We start from the raw sequence: 12,227 nt of genomic DNA on the forward strand, positions 1-12,227 counted from the left end.
TTCCTGGACTTAGCAAGTGTGGGGATGCCATTGTTTGTGTGTACTTGACATAGGTCAATACCTATATCCAACTACATAATGGTAACTTCGAACATAGGCATGTTTGGTACCAGAAATGTTGGAATCATACCCTAATGAATTTGCAAGCATTGGTTGTATGATTCCATGCAGTCTGGGGGCTCCTTAGAGGACCCTCAGCATCGCTCCTACATCCTTCTGAGGTTTTCCAGGCAGCCTAAGCTGCTGCCACCTCACAGACAGGGTTTTGTCCTCCTGCTTCTTGAGCAGCTCAGGCCCTGGAAGACAGAAAAAAAGGATTTCCTTTTGGAGAGGGGTGTTACACCCTTTCCCTTTATAAACACGTGCTACAGACTTGGGAGGGGTAGCCTCCCAAAGCCACTGGTAATGCTTTGAAGGGCACATTTGGTGCTTTCCTTTCATAAACAAGTCTACACCAGTTCAGGGATCTCCAGTCCCTGCTCTGGAATGTAACTGGACAAAGGAAAGGGGAGTGACCACTTCCTGTCCATCACTATCCCAAGGGTGGTACTCAGTGCTCCTCCAGAGGGCCTCTGGGTTTTGTCATCTTGTATTCAAGGTTGGCAGGGAACTCTGGGAGCATATGAGTGGCCAGGCGAGGCAGGTGATGTCAGAGCCCCCTCCTGATAAGTGGTCACCCACCTAGGTGACCAATCCCCCTTTCAGGGCTATTTAAGGTCTCTTCTTTGGGTAGTTCCTCAGTTTTTGATTGCAAGACTCCAGCAGGATGCCTCTGCAACATCCACTTTGATTTTGACTGAAGAAACGGCATCTGGATGCTCCAACAAATAAGCCTCCTGCAACATTGTATCCAAGGCTTCTTCCAGCAACTGCAATGTTAGACCTGACAGCCTTAGGATGGTCATCTCCAACTTTTTTGCCTGCCTCCCTCCACATTTTTGACACTGTTGTTGCTGGTTCTAGGACTCTGCGCACTTCACCACTGGTAACCAGTGCTAAAGTGCATATGCCCTCTCCCTTAAAACATGGTAACATTGGCTCATACCCAATTGGCATATTTCATTTACTGGTAACTCCCTAGTATAGTGCACTGCATGTACCCAGGGCCTGTAAATTAAATGCTACTAGTGGGCCTGTAGCACTGATTGTGCCACCCACATACGCAGCCCCTTAACCATGACTCAGGCCTGACACTTCAAGGCCTGGGTGTGCAGTTCTGCTGCCACTTCAACTTGGCATTTAAAAATACTTGCCAAACCTTAAACCCTCCTTTTCCTCCATATAAGTCACCTCTAAGGTAGGCCCTAGGTACACCATAGGGCAGGGTGCTATGTAGGTAAACTGCAGGTCATATGCCTGTGTTTTATATATGTCCTGGCAGTAGAAAACTCCTAAATTCATTTTCCACTGCTGTAAGGCTTGCTCCTTTCATAGGAAAGTGAGCATTTCTCTGCACTTAAATACTTCTGTGCTTTACAGCCTGTCTCCAATCCACAACTGGGCTGGTTGACAGCTCCCTTGTGCATTTAACCAGACATCCACAAACACAGAATGCTCAGTCAAATCTGCACACATCTGGATACTGAATGGGTCTTCCTGGGCTGGAAGGGTGGAGTGCTTGACACTTACATTTCAAAGGACAGTGGTGTGCCATCACACAATGGACTGCCAAACCCCTTACTGGCACCCTGGCAGACAGGGTTGTATGGAAAGGGGGCCTTGTGCACTTCAAAAGCACTATTTGAAGTCTCCCCCACTTCAAAGGCACTTTTGAGTAAATAAGCTGGGTCTCTGACCCTACCAATTTTACACTTATGGACACTTCAAGACATCTCCTGGGACATCCACTCTGCCTAGAACCTGCAACCTGCCAAGAGGAACTGCCTGGCTGCCCAAAGGACTCACCTGGAAGGTTTTTCTTAGAAGGATTGCTGCCTTGCTGTTGCCCCACTGATTTTCTGGCCTCCACTCAGTTGAGAAGTGCACACCAATGGCTTGGTTTGAGCTTGCCTCCTGTTCCTTGAAGTCTCGGGGACAAAAAGACTTCCCCAGCTAGCTTTTTACTAGCTTCCAACTTCAGCGATGCTGGAATGACTTCAGCAATGCCGGGGACGCCGCAGTCTGCTCCCACTCGTGGACATTGCTGCCCGCTATGACTCCGGCCTGCAATGCAAGTCCAATGTTGTCCCAACTCCGCTCACGTCACTCAGGATCATCGCAACACCGCAAAGTTGCATCACACGTCCTGATGGACCAGGACCAGTGACCCCGCCGGGTCTCAAATGATCAACGTCTCACGGATGATGCCCCATCAACGGCCCGACCCTCTTACGTAACCGGTGCCTCATCTCATCCTGCCTCGCAGTTTGGATCGATGCTACAATGCTTCGGACACCGTAAGGGACTGACGCTGCACTAACTCAAGAGACGCCTCTCTCCGACTCTGTACGATGTCCTTGTTTTTTGTTTTCCAAAGGTACTATCCCTAGGGGTCCGTGCCACTCCGTGATCGGCACCGGTGGTGTAGGACTGTTGGGAATGACTTGTGATAGTACGAGTTGGAACTATTGTGTTTTCTAGGCGCTTTAATTTTATTTAATCTTTAAAAATTCATAACTCTACTTATGTACACTGTATTTTAATCATTTTGACCTTCTTTTATTCAGATAAATATTCTCTATTTTTCTAAACCTGTGTGGTGTCTTTCTGTTGTGTTTTCACTCTATTATCGCATGATTTATTGCACAAATACTTTACACATTGCCTTCTAAGTTAAGCCTGACTGCTCAGTGCCAAGCTATCAGAGGGTGGGCACAGGATAATTTGGATTGTGTGTGACCTACCCTGACTAGAGTGAGGGTCTTTGCATAGACAGGGGGTAACCTGATTGCCAACCAAAGACCCCATTTCTAACATGCAACATTTCATTGGTCGTGCATCCTCTGAGGACAGCCCGTCTTCAGCCTGCATCAGAAGGAAGAAGGAATCTCCCTTGGGGTGAAGGAGTCTGCAACGATGACCGGCTGCATGGACCCCTGTCCTGCTGAGCCGCGTGGAACCTCTATCACGGGTGCTGGACTGAAGTCATCCCAACAGTCCTCTCTTCCAGCTGTCCAACTTGGGACAGTACCCCTGTGCGCTGTGACCTTTGCAGCTGCCAAGGCTTGTTTACATTTTTTCTACGAGCTTGTCAGGCATCTTGAAGATCCATCTCCCAGCACTCCATCCTGCAACACACAGCTCCCTGAGTGGTTCTCCAGTGGTGTGGGAGCTTTATTTGTAGTGCTGTGTAGGCCTCTTCCTTGACTTTCGTGACCATGTCCTGTAGGACTCCTGTGGGTGCTGCCTGGGCCTTTGTGGGCTCTCTGTATTGCTGAGGGCGCCCCCTGACACCTCCTCCTGGGTAGAGTCCACCTGGTCCTTCCTGGTCTCCGGCAGCTCTATCTTCCGCTAACTGCAAGTTTTGCGTGTGCTAAGGCCTGTTGGCAGAATCCAAAGATGCAAATCCGACTGCAATCCTCCTTCCAAAGTGGGACATGACCTGCATCCTCCAAGAACTCAACTTCATCTTCTTGGGTGCAGCGCGACTCTCCTTCTTCATTGTCGAATCACGTCTTGCACCTTCAGTCTGGTCGATAGGGGCTCCTGCCCTTCCGTGTCTCTGCTGTGCTATTTGGACTTGGTTCCCTTCTTCCACAGGTCCTCTTGTCCAGGAATCCTCTGTTGGTGTCTTGCAGTCTCTTCTGGGATTTGCATTATTCTTCTTTTCTTCTAAGTGGATTTTCTGGAGAATTTACAGTGATTTAGTCTTGCTTTCCTGGTCACTGGAGTAGGTTGTTGTACTTACCTTTGGGCTTTCCTAGTACTCCCAACTCACCTCTACACCCTCCACTTTTCAGGTGGGGGACTGACTCTCACATTCCACTTTTTCTGTATATAGTTTGTGCTCCCGCTAGGGCTATTTCTCTCTATTGTGATTTTCATTAATTGCACTGTTTTTTAACTGTTTTTGCCTATTTCTGCATACTAGTGTACATAACTTGTATATTACTTTCCTCCTAGGGAGAATAGCCTCTATGGTATTTTTGGTATTTGTGTCACCTAAATAAAGTACCTATTTTCATTTGTATAAGTACTAAGTGTGACTACAATGGTATTGCATTAGCGTTGCACGTCTCCTAAATAAGTCTTGGCTGCTCATCCACAGCTACCTCTAAAGAGCCTGTGTGAGAAAACAGGGCTGATTGCAGAGGCCCCCTAACTTTTTGCCCCCATTTTCCACTTTTGGCTGGTGTTTTCCTGACTCTGCTGGTGCCCTGGGTACTGCTGACCAGTCCCAGGGCCTGTGCTCTGTGTAAAATCAGTATGCAAATTAGGCTAATTATAATTGGCTAAGTCAACCTACCTATAAGTCCCTAGAATATGGTAGGGCATGTAGGTTTAGGGAGCCCAGAATAGGTAGTGCACCCATGCACTGCTGAGGTGCCCAGTGTCATTTTAAAGGCAGGCCTGCCTTGCTGGCTGCTTTTAAATTAAAGTTACAGGCAAATTCGACTTTGGAATTAAAAGTAGTTCCAAAGTCTTAAACTACTTTATTTTTACATATAAGTCACCCCTCAGGTGTGCCCTATGTGCCCCCCTAGGGCTGGATGCCATGTACCTATAAGCAGGGACCTTATAAAAACAGTTTTACAAGCCCTGGTGAGGTAAAAACAGCCACATTCCTTTTTTCCCTTTTTGTAGTGAATGGCCTTCATTGGATAGAATGGGGAGACTTTATTTTAATTTTAAAAGTACCCTTAAGTGACAGATACAAAGAGTTTGGTATCAAATTAATTGTTATAATAAATCCCACAACTTCCAGTTGTGGGATTTAATATAACTTGTTCAGGTAAAGAGTTTTAAACTTTACCTGAAAAGTTGCCAACTTTAGCCCTGCATTGTTTTTGCTGCTGTGCTCTGATTGGCCAGCCTCTGGCAGCCTGGCCAGGCTGCAATGATGAGGTTTGAAGTGGCCTGGCTTCACACAAAGAGATGTGCCTGTGGGAAGGGATCTCCCCTCAGCAGATGGTGAGGCAGGAAGGGGGAGGGCTGCCAAACTGGTCTTCAAAGGCAGAGAAGGACATTTGGAGCAACCCAGCAACACCCCCACATCCTGCAACCCCAGACAACTAAGTGCCCCCTTGATTAGAATAGGAGAGGGCAGGAGAGGGGTGCGTTTATGATTTTTAGCCACACCAGTGGGTGGGCTCAGCCAGATGTAACCTCCAAAAGTCACTTTCAGCCATGATGGCTTTTTGAGAAATGTTGCCTCCTGGGAATGATTTTTGCCACACTTCCCAGGAAGTGGTTATCACAGGGGGAAGGACCCTGACCCTGATTGGAGAACCAGGATCCCCCTGTTTTTCACTCAGGAGCAAGGATAAAACTGGCAGACCTGCACCCACAGCTCAGATCCCTATCAGATTACAACAAGGAAAAACTACAGGAGAAAAAGGACTGCCTTGCTGGACCCCTGACTTGCAAATGGACACTGCACTCTGGAGGACTGAACCAGCTGCACACTTGGGCTTCACCACTAAAAGGACGTTAACTGTCTTCTACTGCTTCAAGAAGGGACTCTCTGTTTGCTACAGGTACAAAGGAGCTGCCCAGAGTCCCCTGCATCAAGTCCTGCAAGCAGAGCCCAGCTGACAGCGTCCAGTGACCATTTGAGGATTCTGACCAGGTGCATTCTGGGAATTGTAGTCCCAACTCCCACGGAGCAACTCAGAGATTCTGGAACCTTGGATCAAGTTGTGGACACTTCAAGGACACAAAAAGGACCTCTGGCAGAAGAGCCACAAGTTTGGAGCCGTTTGGAGCAACTCCATAAATTAAAGAGGTGCATTGTGGGAGTTGTAGTCACAGACCCCAAGAGGCATACCAGAGCCTCTGAACCCTTGGTTGGTGCTGTGGACCACTTTCCTGAATCAAACACTTCTGAAAGTAAGTGTGACAGTATTACATTGTGGGTGGCCTGAACTCTGGACTTTGTTCCTTTTCAGTGCGACCTTTTTTAACCATTTGAGCGGTAGTTGCTTCTAAGCGCTAGAAAGCATTAATTCTTTACAAATTCATATCTCCGGTTCCCCTTATCCGATTTTATTCATTTCTGTGTCATTTTAAAGATAAAAATATAATCTATTTTAATAAATTGATTTTGGATTTTTAAACAGTTTCCTGTGTTTTATTTAATTACTGTTTTGTGATATATGAATGCTTTACACTCTGTCTCCTAAGTTAAGCCTTGTCGCTCGTTGCCAAGCTACCAAGGGTTGAGCTGGGTTTAATTTACTGAGACCTAACTGGACCTAAGTGGAGGTTAGTGGCCTGTTGCTAAGTGGAGGTACTTACCTTCCCTTACCAATAACCCATTTCCCAACAGCCTGGCTTCTAGACACTGACTACTCTACACTTATAAGGGATACCTGGACCTGGGATAAGGTGTAAGTACCATCGGTACTCACAACACACCAGGCCAGCCTTCCACAGTATCTGACATACTAGGACCAGAATTGTGGTTCTTGTGTGTGCAGGGTGCATACTCTGACAACCAGAAGTTCAGTTTCTAACAGTTACAATGTTTTATGCAGAGAACACATGCACTTTAGCACTGGTTAGCGATGGCCAAGTGGCCAGAGTCCTAACACCAGAAAAATCGAGGTCAGCAAAACAGAAGTCTAAAAGCTAGGGGAAACCACAACAGGATGCCAAGTGTAACACCTGCACTCAGGCTACAATGGCAGGCCTGAGCCATTTTTAAAGAGGCTACTTAAGTGGGTGACACAAAAGGTGCTTCAGGCCCACTAGTAGAGTTTAATTTACAGGCAATGAGTAAATGTAGTACTCCTCTACTAGGGACTTACAATTAAATCAAATGTGGCATTTGTATGTTAAGCTAATTTTACCATGTTTAAATGAGAGAGCATAAAAACATTGGCACTGATTAGCAGTGGAAAAGTGCACAGAACCACAACAAAATAACATGTTCAGCTGGCCCATTTGATTTACTAGTAAGTCCCCAGTAAAGTGCACTAGAGGTGCCCAGGGCCTATAAATCAACTGATGCTAGTAGGCCTACAGCACTGGTTGTGCCACCCATATGAGTAGGCCTGTAACCATGGCTAAGACCTGCCACTGCATTATCTATGAATATCAGTTTTAACCTGCCAATTTGACCTCGAAAGTGTACCCACTCTACTGGCTCTTCATGCTACAGTCACAATAGCACATGGCACTTGGCCCGCTCTTTGTGTTACTGCAATGACCATCCACAATGGTCTCCCTTCTCTTTGTGGCCTCATCCATGGCAAACTGGACTATTTGCAACGGACTTTGCAAAGGTAACTTTTTCAGCATAACTAGCCTGGTCCCTGTACCCAGCCAGTGCTCCATCGCATGCAGCCTCAACATGGGACTGTTCCCTGGTCTTTCAAGACAAGATGACTAAGAGTGGTGCTTTGTCCTTTTTGGCATTATACTTTGAAAATGTCACATCTGACTGGAGTTTTGCTATTTATTTATTGAAATGTACTCTTTTTTTTAAATTGGTTTCTGATTTTTCTAGTGTTGTTTTACCGTTTGTGTGCTACATGATTACATTAATCTTTGATTTTTTCCCAATGTTAGACTCGTCAACCTTCAGATGGCCTTCCCCCAAATGTTTTGGCTGAAAATCATTGTTGTTGGCTTTAGGATCCATGCACTTTTCCACTGCTAACCAGTTTTAAAGTGTGTATGTTAAAACTGGCTTACACCTGATTGGTAAGTTTAATTCTTTTGTAGAGTGGTATACCATACACCCAGTGCCTTTAATTCCTTTGTAGAGTGGTGATACCATTCACCCAGTGCCTGTAAGTTAAATGCTACTAGTGGCCCACATTACTTATTGTGCCACCCACTTAAGTAGCCCCTTAAAACATGTCCCAGGATTGCCACTGAAGCCTGCATGAAGTTGAAACTACCAATTTGACTTGGTAATAAAACCCCCATGCCAAGCCTTAAACTTCCCTTTTATTGCATATGTTAACCATAAGGTAGGCTGGGGGTAGTCCAGAAGGCATGGTGTATTGTAATTAAGAGGTTGGACATATACTTTTAAGTTTTACATGTTGTAGTAGTGAAAAACCTCTTAATTCTTTTTTCACTGATGTGAGGCCTACCTTTCCCATTTGATAACATTGGGCTACCTTATTACATAAAATAAATGCTAACTTTTGATTAGGAACAGGTAGCCTATTGGTGTCTGGTGACTGGGAAATTATAATTAAAAATCCTCTTGAATGGCAAAGTCAGATTTAAGTTACAATTTTCAAAATGTCACTTAGAAATTTGGCATTTTCATGCCCTAACTATTTGGTGCCTGTAACTGAGGGATGTGACAGGGCATAGCTTGCAGCTGGGTTTTGTTTATTCCTTCTATACAGCCACAATATAGAGTGAATAGGTGAATAGGTGGTGTCCTGCCTCCTCACAAGGAGCTACAACCCCCTGTAGTGAAATATCTAGAAGCTTCTCCCACTTCAAAGAAGTCACCAGGTATAAATATTTGACCTCAGATACCAACACTTTAGTACACTTCTGGACCTGTGGAGGATTTGCCAGGAAGAAGGGACTCTGTGCTGCTGAAATGACTGCCACTTAGCTGGTCTGCTGCCTTGTTGGACTGCTGACCAACTACCATGCTGCACCCCTCCTGAGTCAAGGGGACTGGACCTGCACCTGAGCCCAGGACTCCTAGAGTGAATTCAGGGGCTAGTCTGCTGCCCTTCTGTTCATAGCCACAAGGTCTTAATAGCAGCAGGCACGTGAATCAGTAAACCAGATCAAGCAGGCATTAGCCCTTAACCCCCAAGTGGCACCCCTCTGGCCCTGGACCCATGGTGTGGCCTCAGTGGAGTTGAATTGAAGATTTTCTTTTTCACAAAAGCAAGCAAGCCCAGAGTTCTGTCAATAGGCTCTTTGTATTACAGCATTGACAGTGGGAAGCGCAACTAAAAATCTCTGGCCTGACCATTTGCTATGACAACAGGATCTTCACGCTACAGCAGCAATCGTCTGCAACTCCAAAACTACTTGTTGTGCTACATCAACAACCAATTACGTTTCCTTGCTCTTCATGGCCCTCTCCACCACTAACAGGACTCTGCACTGTACTGAGAAGGTTACTTTTCAGCAGAAATGGTGCCTGGTGCCTGTATCTGACCCGTGCTCCATCACTGTCAGCCTGAACTTGTGACTTTTTTTCAGTCTTGCATGACCAGAGAGCCATGAGAGGCACTTTGAGCTTTTTGGTGGTATTTTCTCCTTAATCTCTGTAATTGCATACCTTTGGCTCTACTCATTGGATGTTTGTTGTTTTAGTCTTGATTTTACTCCATGTCTCAAAATTGATGTGGGAATTTATTGAAAATTGTGTTTTCACTGCATTGCTGTTTGAAGTGTTAAGCATGACTGTTCTGTGCCAAGTTACCAGAGGGTTGAGGACATGTTAATTTAGTGTTTGCTTGAGCCTCACTTTGACACAAATTGTAGTTGCTGCCTAAGTAGGGTTTCTCCCCCCTCAACCTTATTTCCCACAAAGAGGAATATTTGGCCCAGTTTGTAGAGCCATCTTAGGACAGACCCCAGATCACACAGTGGCAAATTCCCTACCCCGTAGACTTTGAATGGAGTCAAACATCTCTAATGAAAAGAAGAAAAAATACTTTACTATGGTGGTCATTACAACCCTGGCGGTCGGTGTTAAAGCGGCGGTAAGACCGTCAACAGGCCGGCTGTAAACAATTTGCAATTATGACCGTGGCGGACACCGCCAACAAAGACAGCCACTTTAACACTCCGTCCGCCACAGCGGTACAAACAGCTTGGCAGTCACCGCCAACAGACAGGCGGAAGACAAAGTAACGCCCACAGTATCACAACCTACCAATCTGCCACCTTTTCCAGGGTGGATTCACCGCGGATAAAAACACGCCGGAAACAGGATTTCGAAGGGAAAACGCTCACCTCTACACACCCCACGAGGAACCAGGACACCATGGAGCTGGAACTCCAAATTCTCCCTGCAATAGTCTTCCTGCTCCTCTACCAGGAGCACGAACGCCGGCGGTGAAGACCACGGTGAGTACCGCACCTACGACACAGGGGAGGGGGAAGGGAAAAAACAGGGACACACACACGCAACACCCCCACCCCCACCCTCACCCACTACAACACACACCCTAATACATATTAATACATGATAGTTATTCCCCCCGACCACCCTTCCGGAAGAATACAAAGACAAAAGAAAATGAGTGTAACCATTGTAATATATTAAAATCAAGTAGGCAAAAATATATATATATATATACATATATATACACCATAAACAAAATATACATCAAGCATAGTAGTCCAGCTAGTGCTCCAATTAAGTCAGTGGAACACTGGGCCCACACGGTATGGGCTAGGACCACACAAGATCCCTGACCATGATGGAGAGAACACTGCAGGGGCATCAGAGAGCAAGAAAACAGGCACCTCAGGGGGAGGGAAAGGGGGGCACCTCAGCCGGTTGGGTGCACAACGCCAAATCCACGAGGGGGCCCCATGCCCACTGTCCAATCCTGGGGAGTGCAAAGCCACAGTCTCTCAAGTCTCTACAGTGGGTGGGTTGGCCACTGTTCCATCCTGGGGAGTGCAAAGCCACAGTCTGTCAAGTCTCTACAGTGGGTGGGTTGCCCACTGTTCAATCCTGGGGAGTGCAAAGCCACAGTCTCTCAAGTCTATACAGTGGGTGGGTTGCCCACTGTTCAATCCTGGGGAGTGCAAAGCCACAGTGTCTCAAGTCTATATAGTGGGTGGGTTGCCCACTGTTCAATCATGGGGAGTGCAAAGCCACAGTCTCTCAAGTCTCACAAGTGGGTAGGTTGCCCACTGCTTTATCCTGGGGAGTGCAAAGCCACAGTCTCTCAAGTGGATAACAGTCTCCACTGGTTCTAGAGGGGGCATTGTGCCCAGAGTGCTTCATCCTCCTAAGGACAGAGGTAGTGGATGTATCTCTCCACTGCTTCTGAATGGGACCTGGTGCCCAGAGTGCTTCATCCTGCTAAGGACAGAGGTAGTGGATGACAGTCTTCACTGGTTCTGGAGGAGGCCTTGTGCCCAGAGTGCTTCATCCTGCTTGTGACGGACTCAGTAGCGTCAGTGCCCTTGGTGCTAGTTCGGGACCTAGGAGACGGACGGGGTGTGGGAGGTGTGGAAAAGAGGTAAAGGTTGGACAGGAAAAGTTTTTGGGAGACACTGGGACGGGTAGCTGGGGGGGTTTGGGAGTGGAGGAAGAGGTTGTGGTTGTAGGAGGTGTTCGTTTGCTGACTTTGGGTGAAGGTGCATGCGCTGGAGGTAGTCGTGAGGTGGATGGCTGTTGGGTGGGTGTGTGCCTGCGTTTGTGTATCTTGAGAGGTGGCGTCACAGACACACTGGGAGAGGACACAGGGGACGTGTGAATGGTAGTGGGGGTGGTGACTGCACGTGAGCGGGGTGTGGTGGTGTGTGTGCTGGTGATGGCAGTAGGGGCTGTAGATGTAGTGCATGCAGGTGTGAGTGGAGACGAGACTGGGAGGGAGGAGGGAGATGAGGAGGAGGGGGACACAGTGGAGGCAGTGGATGTTGCTATGTCTGCATGTGTGTGATGCTTGCATGAGTGCCTGTGGGATGTGTGGTGCTTATGTTTGCCTGAGCTTCCCTTGTGTGTTGACATGTGTGCCTGCTGGTCTGTAGGTGTGCTTGTGATGGCTGGGGTACAGGGGATTGGGTCTGGTAGGAGGAAGTTGGAGGGTGGAGGCTAGACACAGGGACAATGGCTGCCATCAGTGCTGAAGCCAGAGTCTGAAAAGCTCGCTGAAGGGCCGCCTGACCAGAATGAATGCCCTCCAGGAATGCATTGGTTTGTTGCAACTGCCTTTCGACACCCTGGATGGCATTCAAAATGGTAGACTGCCCAACAGTGATGGACCTGAGGAGGTCAATGGACTCCTCACTGAGGGCAGCAGGGGTGACTGGGGCAGGCGCTGAGGTGCCTGGGGCGAAGGTGATGCCCACCCTCCTGGGTGAGTGGGCATGGGGCAAAGGCTGAGGGGCTACTGGGAGGGCAGTGCTGGTAGGGGGGGTGGCGGCCGTACCTGTAGATGGGGGGGCACAGA

Source organism: Pleurodeles waltl, chromosome 4_1, assembly GCF_031143425.1.
Source record: "Pleurodeles waltl isolate 20211129_DDA chromosome 4_1, aPleWal1.hap1.20221129, whole genome shotgun sequence".
Taxonomy (NCBI): domain Eukaryota; kingdom Metazoa; phylum Chordata; class Amphibia; order Caudata; family Salamandridae; genus Pleurodeles; species Pleurodeles waltl.